At 32.5% G+C, this 9,020-nt stretch overlaps 1 protein-coding gene across 1 annotated transcript in view; it reads left to right on the top strand.

Annotated features, from left to right (window-relative positions):
* Positions 1–520: 520 nt before the first annotated feature.
* The window catches only part of LOC124531904 (protein peste-like), a 68,442-nt gene continuing 59,942 nt past the window's right edge, over positions 521–9,020 (top strand). Inside the window, exon 1 of the mRNA XM_047106474.1 lies at positions 521–708. The gene's annotated coding sequence lies outside the window, so the exon portion shown is untranslated. The remainder of the gene's footprint in view (positions 709–9,020) is intronic.

The raw sequence follows: 9,020 nt of genomic DNA, 5'->3' as shown, positions 1-9,020 counted from the left end.
ACAACTATATTAAGTGAAGCTACCACCGCTTCGTAATGTAGATTCTACCGATAAGAACTGACAAGAAATTCAGTAGTTAATCTTTTTCAGCATTTCAAACTTTGTGTTTTTATGTGTACACTGCTTGGCTTGTGTGGATGTGAAACCATGGAATACGCACAAGGGATGTAACATCTCATTTTCGAAGGTTAGTGAAGTATGGGTTATGTAAGAGATAGTATATATATCTATGGGCGGTGGTGACCATTTACCATCAGGAAGCTGATTCACAAAACCGAGATAGATCCGCCGGTCAAAAAAGTAGTTGAACGTCCACGAACGAAATAAAAAAAAAAAGATTAAATATTTCGTTTAATTTAAATTCAATTTCTTGGTACGATACCAATTATTAATGAAGTTCAATAGTTCAATATCGGTTTACAATGTTGCTATTATTTAGTAAACTTTTAAGATATCATATGTATCGTTTAATGTGATTAGTTATCAACGGAACATTTAGTCTCATATCAGTAGCGCGCCATCCGTCGAAGACACCGGACGTGTCACACGATTGACCTTAAATATAAAAATTACGATCAAAATATGATAAAATATGTTAAAATCCTTCACGAAAACTCGTGGTGTGTTTGATTGAATAAAGTTATATTCGTGTTTGAATTAGCATTGTAGTATTGTGCCTGTGTTGTTTTTTATCGACAATTTTGGGAGGTAAGACCTTTTGGAAATTATTTATCAATCATTGTGTTTATTATAAAAATCAACTATTACGATAATGCTATCGCATGATAATATTGTTACAAAGATCAAGCTTCAGTGATTCTATAATTATAATAATGTTGTCTGTGATCGGTTCGCTCCAAATTATTATTTTTCAGGAACTGTCATTGACGTTTGATTCGTTTTATTTTTATTCATAACTTATTAAAATATGAAAAAAACACTTATGTTAGTCAACTTACGTAATTAAAAACTAAGGAAAATTAATGATAATTTACATCTATAATTAGATTTTTTTTTAAATAAATAAATCTTTTAGTTCGACATATACTTTTTAATAAATGAACCAAACATATCTATAAAAAAATAAGAATACTATGAAAATTTTCGAAAAATTGTACATACTAAAATATAGTATATATATCAGAAAACTTTTTTCACTATTGTTAAGCTCAACGGACAGACAGATTTTTATAATTAATAATAACTGTAATCAAAGTAAAACATGTACAAATTACATTTTAGATGCCCATCTGTTTTATAGACTTTATCACATATCATATTATTAATATTGTCACAAAATCGAAGTTATAACACACCAGACCATTTGACGCAGAAAACAATGTAAAAATAGATGCTGTTAAAAATGTCAAAGTTATAAATAAAACTTCTATCAAGATTAAAATTCAGTCTGACGTATACAATGATTTAATTTAATGTAACTTAGAATTAATCGTATATATAGTCCATTGAATTGTTACATTTTGAGGGCCAAGGGTTGAGCTTGTATTGACGTCCCCCCTTACATGCTCCATAAATATTGCATAATCTAAGAAATGTTTAGGCCATGTAACATTCCCATGGACTAATACATAATAATCGTATGTCACACACAAGTACTAGATCTTAACAACATTTTTTTTAGAATTTTATAGGTTTTGGTAATTATGACTACTGTCTTATTCATTTGACAAAAAAAAAATAACAAAAAAAAGACCCGCTGAGTTTCTTTCGCCGGTTCTTCTCAGGACAGGGTGTTCCTTTTTCCGAACCGGTGGTAGTGTTTATTTGACAATCAATAAGTAAGTGTAGTAATACTTCTACATATATTGAATAAAGGAATTTGAGTTTGAGTTTGTGTTACTACTTCTGGGGTCGAGTAGTGTGTACACCGGTTTTCATGGGTACGCCACTCCGAGGTCTCGGGTTCGATTCTCGGCCGAGGTGATATAGAAAAAGTTAATTTGTTATATCTTTGTTGTCTTGGGGTCTAAGTGTTCGTGGTACCATCGTTACTTCTGGTTTTCCATAACACAAGTGCTTTAGCTACTCACATTGGGATCAGAGTAATGTATGTGATGTTGTCCAATATTAATTTAAGTTTGTAATATTTTCTAAAAATATATACAACGAGGAAAAAGCATAATAACCAACAAAAATATACCAGCTACAGGTAAAAGGCTCTTAAAGAATATCTAATTAAATTTATATTTAGCTCATTTTAAATCATTGACATTTTTTAATCTTTTTAAATTGACAACCGGATGGCAAAATTTATATTCTCTCAAATATATAGCTTGGGAATTGCTTAAAATGGAATCGCCTTAATAGTGTTTAAAGCTACGTTCACACTGTAACAAAGTCATAAATATTTGTGCTATGATATTTTAATACCGAAGTACGTACTAGATTGGCTTATGACATGCCCAGACAGTATTTGGAGTTAAGAATAATAGCTAATAAATAAATAGTACTTGTTCTCGTGGTAGCTTCACTTAATTGTAAAATGACGATTCAAAAGTGCTTGTAAAAGCCCACTTGAATAAAGTTTTATTTTGATTTTGATATTGAAATTTTGATTTTGATTGATTTTTGATTTTGATTGCTGTGCATGCATGCATTTCAAGTGACATAAAAAGATAATAAAAATACTAACTTAGGAAATAAGTTTTTATTATTACTAAAAAAATGAGTCTTTGTAATTTGAAATACGTACACGGGTAGACTACCCGTGACCACGAACGCTGTAAAGTGCTCGTAACGTCGGGATGTCAAAAATAATTAACATACACGATTCAAATCCGTTGTAACTAGTTTTATTTCAATGTGTAATAATCGCAAAAATTTAAGACAACATCTTTTTTACTTGATAAAGATATAATTAAATAAATACAATATACCTTAGTTAGTTGAAACCAAGGGGGAGAATCGTATGTATCTATTTATCATAAACCTATTCGTAAACCAATGCAATTAAAAATAATTATTACTTCTAGTGACGTTTATTATATATAATAGCCAGTGTGTCTAATACAAGTTGTAGTTATTATATCATGACAGCTGGCCTAGCCTAACTAATGAAAGTATTGTAAACTTCAAGATACGTCATTTATGACGTCATCAACGAGAGTTTTTTTTTCTTAAAATTTTTATTAGCTTTAAAAAAATAAGTATAATTTTTTTGAGTCTTAATATAATTAAGTAATAAAATAATTATTGCGCATTTAAGACTTTTAACATTATTTTTGTACAAATACAAAAAATAATTATCATAATGGTGCCAATGGTAATTTACTAGATTCTCCTTGTTACTGTGATGTCTTTATTTATTGTAATTATATATTATATGCTCGTCATATATATCGCATATAATCTGACTGGTTTTGTTGAAAAATTTCAGCGATGTCATACTATAAATGCTGTAACTAAAGTGAGCGTAGATTATTATCGGTGTTTTTTTATAGATAAAACTGTTTGTGACCTACGGCTTCGCTTGCATTTAAAAGATTCATCATCAAGTATGTAGTTTGACTGTGAAATAGCAACAGACAGTCAAAAAAAAAAATGATATTCTTCAAACCGGAACACAGTGATAATTTTTGGAGGTATTTGTAGTAATTTTTATTAATGCTATTTATAATGGAACTTTTTTATAAAATCAGCTTAATTTCCATAAACACGGTAATAAATATAATAAAACAAATAATAAACAAGTCATTTCCGTCCACAGATACTAAAATAAATCAATTAATGCAACTCGTTGATTGAAATGTCCGTAATTTGTTATTTATTAGCATTGCACCCTAATTATATTTTAAAGGTAATATTTTAGCATTATTTTCACGGTTGTACAATATATCTATCATACTATGCAATCAAATCAAGTACTGTCTTTAAATATATTCATATTGTAAAATATCACATAGGGTGGTCCGTTTCTACGCAGTAAGCTTACAACAACCTGCAACACTATCACTGCTAATACTCTTATAACTAAACACATTTTACGAGATAAATTATGTTTAAATTTAATTTCATTTATCTCATGATTAGTTTTTTAGACTCTTTTAGCTACACTTTCCATTTCATAGAGGCATCGGTGCGAGGAAAATTACAAGTGTTGCTTTTCTGGCACTTAATCTCTTTTAAACATAGCATTTCAGAGCTTTTTTTACAAATTTTCAAACGTTAGAGTAGCGATAGAGAACTGAAAGGTAAAGTGCTCTATTCGCCTAAGGTAAGCCGAGTAAGGCTTACCTTAGGCGAAACAAGGCGAACAAAAACTTTGGGAGACGCCATTGGTCTACGTAACACTACATAATTTGACAATATGTAGCAAGTACGAATAACCGTTCCGTAACACAAGAATTAGGTTCACTGGTTCAACGACCATACAACAACAGCCTGTAAATTTCCCAGCCTGGAAAGGAAGTGGACTCATGGTCTCTTCTCCAAGTAGTTTGATAAGGATTTTCCGCCTCAGTTATCTTAATGATACAATAAAAAGTGGCCGTGAAATTAGTCGTGCTGATGGTAAGTAAACTGAGAACGTGGAGGAGCCGTAGTATCACACACTACATACGTTGTCTCGCTGACTCCATTTTATGTTAGAAAATCTTAAGAATCGGGGCCGCTATGGAAATTACCTGAAGTGAGCAAATTATCCTAATATTCGAGTCTTATTCCAAGTTACGTTTTCTCCCATTTGCTGTTGAAACCATGAAATACATGAATATATACAAACTCCTTGTTTATGTATAAATGCTCTTTTGAACATTGCTGCGTATATCTTGAATATTTTAAAAACGTTCATAAAATGTTATTTTCCTTTAGCATAACCGGAAATATCCGGTTTTTTATTGTGTTTTTTTTTTTTAAATAAATTCAAGAGACGTTAAAGGTGAAACTCTGTTGAGCCTAATAATAAAAAAGGACGATCGCTTTTAAATCCCGAATACATTTGTGAATGTAAAATTATCATGTAACAATAAAATTATTAATGTATCTATTTGCTTCTAATTTTGTTAATTCTTGTGTCATAAATTAAATAACGATATTATTTATCTATGATCTGAGATATTAAAGTAAATGATCAGACAGTCAAGATTAGTTCGCATGTGTATCATATGTGTATCACACATGTGAATTAATTGATTGTGTAATCTTAAGATAAATGTTTTAAGCAACCGTCTCAAACCTTTAAAATATTTTACAATAATTATAAGACGACATATTTTTAATGTTCCTTTTTGTTATTTTCTGAAACGAAAGGGCTCTTTTCATGTGCTCAACCTTCACTTTCGATGGTTAAAATGAAAAAAGCAATGACTTCATTGCGTTCGAAATTCATGGTCACTATTTAATAAAGTAAAAAAACATGCCTATAGTAAAATTATTTTTAATTTCTGAAAGGAAAATATGAGACAAGGCGAAGAGGTAAACAAATGTAAGAATAAGGATTATATTACGTAGAAATCGTTAAAAGCTTTGCTGTATTATAAATTTGATTGCCTTCGTCTAGGGTTCGAGTTTCTGGGCACAAATCTGTTTTTCCTCGGAAAGCATGTGAGGTCTCGTGTACACAATCGTGCACTAAAATACGTCCTGCGTATTTGGTCGTTCTTCCTTGAGATTTACTGCAGACCGAAATCGGTTTTTTTTTAATTTATATTTTAAGTTATTATAAATAAGTAGCTGATAAATTTTTAAAATTGAATTTTTACTGCTTTTAAATACATGTCATACAAATTATTTTATTCAATATAAAAACATTTATTAAATCATATTATAAATTAAGCATATGACAATATCAAATGTTTTATAATAGTAAAGAAAAGTAACAGCCTGTAAATTTCCCACTGCTGGGATATGCCTACTCTTATATCCTATTAGAACGCGTGCATTTTAATCGATGATTGCGGGTTCAAACCCAGACAAGCAAGATTGGAATATTCATGTGCTTAATTTGTGTTTATAATTCATCTGTCGGCGGTGAAGGAAACCTGCATGTGTCTAATTTCATAGAAATTCTGCCACATGTGTATTCCATCCCGCATTGGAACAGTGTGGTGGAATATGTTTCAAACCTTCTCCTCAAAGGAAGAGGCCTTAGCCCAGCAGTGGGACTCTTAGAGGCCGTTGTTGAGGATAGTGTTTTTGTCCGGTTTGCAATAAAAGTCCTTGGAATGTTGTTAATGGTAACAATCATCCTGTTGATCAATCCTGGATGATGAAAGAATGTCGTTTATTATATGTATTATAGGATTTCTTTTGATTCTAAGATTTACATAAAAAAATAAACTTATCGAAGGATATGACTAACTTATTTAATATTAAATATTTTAAAACAAATTTATTTGTTGTTTAGCCTCGGAATTATTTAATAACTCGATTTGAGTCGCAGTTTCTCATTTTTTCGGGGTTAGAAATATTTTACGTCATTCTCTGGCTCATAACATGCTTGTTCATTCACATCATTCTCCTTCTTCTTTTCAGTAGTTTCCTCATAACTGAGGGTCGTGACCACCATGTGTGTGGCTCTCCTGTACACTTAGCACCACCTTCCATTCATTCCTATTCTGTGTCATTCGTAGGCAAGCATGGGCACTGGATTCTGTAGACGCCTTTATTGTGTCTATAACTTGTAGGACAGTAAAATTGATTCGTGCTTTCGTAATGTTTGAATAAGGGACTAAAGAAACAACAACAACAACAACAACAGCCTGTAAATTCCCACTGCTGGGCTAAAGGCCTCCTTTCCCTTTGAGGAGAAGGTTTCTAACATATTCCACCACGCTGTTCCTATTCGGGTTGGTGGAATACACATGTGGCAGATTTTTTATGAAATTTGTCACATGCAAGTTTCCTCGCGATGTTTTTCTTCACCGCTGAGCACGAGATGAATTATAAAAACAAATTAAGCACATGAATCAGCGGTGCTTGCCTGGGTTCGAACCCGTAATCATCCTTTAAGATGCACGCGTTCTAACCATTGGGCCATCTCGACTCAAGAAAAAACCGATTTTCTCATTTTGATATTTGTAAAATTTGTAGTGTTCATTATCTCATACTAATTACGGTGTAATTTTTTTATTATCATCGTATGTTTGCATGATTTCTACTTAACAATAATTTTATCTATATCTATATTAATATTTTAAATGTGAATGTAACTCTGTTTGTCTGTCACTCTTTCACTACCAAACTGCTGAACCGAATTTTATGAAATTTGGTATGAAGCAAACTTCAACTCTAAGAAAGGTCATAGGCTACTTTTTTTGTCTAACACCTGACAACCAACATCATAAAACGCGAACGCAGCTGCGGGCGACTACTAGTCTCGTGTGATAGAATTTGTTACATAGCTGAGTGAAGTGAGGACGAGTAGCAGTTGGTAACATATATGTATGTTGAAATTCACTTAATCGACGAATTCGAATTCCATGATTTTTAACCCTCACACAGAACTACAGATAACAATAAAAACAGCCTGTATATTTCCCAATGATGAGAAGGTTTGGAACATATTTCACCACTCTGTTCCAATGCGGGTTAGTGGAATGCACATGTGGCAGAATTTCGATGAAATTAGGCACATGCAGGTTTACTCACGACGTTTTCCTTCACCGCCGAACACGAGATGAATTATAAACACAAATTAAGCACATATATATATAATGTTGCTTGCCAGGGTTTGAACCTGCAATCATATGTTAAGTTACCCGCGTTCTAACCACTGGGTCATCTCGCCTTTAGAATCATGAATTATAGAATAAGAACACAAATAAATTACGATTTGTGTGTATGTTAAATATGTCCGTTACTGATAGCCGAGTAGCTATTTTGGCGAATACAAATTCATTAACTTTATCTGTGAGACTTGTATTGTGTACGATTGTTGGCTGTGATATCATATTCAATCCAATATGGCGAATGACTTGCATGATCCGTGTATTATGCAAGAATTTACCGATTTTAGCATTAAAATTTTATCTTAATTATTTGACTAGTGACCCTAGAATGGGTACTTTGTATGAATGTATCGTTATATTATGGCCAAATTACATGAAATCATTATAATTTGTAGCCGATGTGTTATTCGTGTGATGTATACCCTATATTACTATAATATATATAATGTGTGATGTATACCCTATATTACTGTAAAATTTCATCCAAATCCATTCAGTGGTTTTCTGATGCAGGACTAACAAATATACATACATCTATCCTCATAGTTTCGCATTTATAGTAATAGTAGGATATTAGTGGGATATATACATAGATATAATGATTTATATTAACAGTTTTTCGTGTGTGTGGGTCACTTTATAAATTTGAAATTTTTGTACTACCCAAATACTTTACTTGGTGGTAGGGCTTTGTGCAAGCCCGTCTGGGTAGGTACCACCCACTCATCAGTTATTCTACCGCAAAATAACAGTACTCAGTATTGTTGTGTTCCAGTTTGAAGGGTGAGTGAGTCAGTGTAACAGGCACAAGAGACATAACATCTTAGTTCCCAAGGGCGGTGGCGCATTGACGATTTAAGGAATAGTTAATATTTAATTTTCTAACAGCGTCATTGTCTATGGGTGATAAGGACCACTTTCCATCAGGTGGCCCATATGCTCGTCCGCCAACTTATGCCATAAAAAAAGAAAGACAAACGTATGGCATAAAGTAGCTCTACACATAATGGGTAGATGGACTATCAAATTAGCACCACCGCCCATACACATTGGCTCTGTAGGAAATAGTCACCATTCCATACTTCACATTGCACCACCAATTTTGGGAACTAACGGGCTTAACCATCCTTGATACTGGAACACAAAAGTATCAAGAATTACAGTTTGACTATACTCGTATGGTGAAAGGGTGATACCACCCAGACTTGCACGAATCCCTACAACCAAATTTGATGTCATTCGAATATGATCTTTCCTGATCCATTTATACGCTTGTGTTTGATAAGCAGATTCTTCCAAAGGGTGAGTCATGGAAAGGTCAATGTTTTATCA

This window comes from Vanessa cardui, chromosome 8 (assembly GCF_905220365.1).
Source record: "Vanessa cardui chromosome 8, ilVanCard2.1, whole genome shotgun sequence".
Lineage (NCBI taxonomy): Eukaryota > Metazoa > Arthropoda > Insecta > Lepidoptera > Nymphalidae > Vanessa > Vanessa cardui.
Note: the sequence above shows the minus strand (reverse complement) of the source record. Positions and strands in the feature narration are given on the sequence as shown.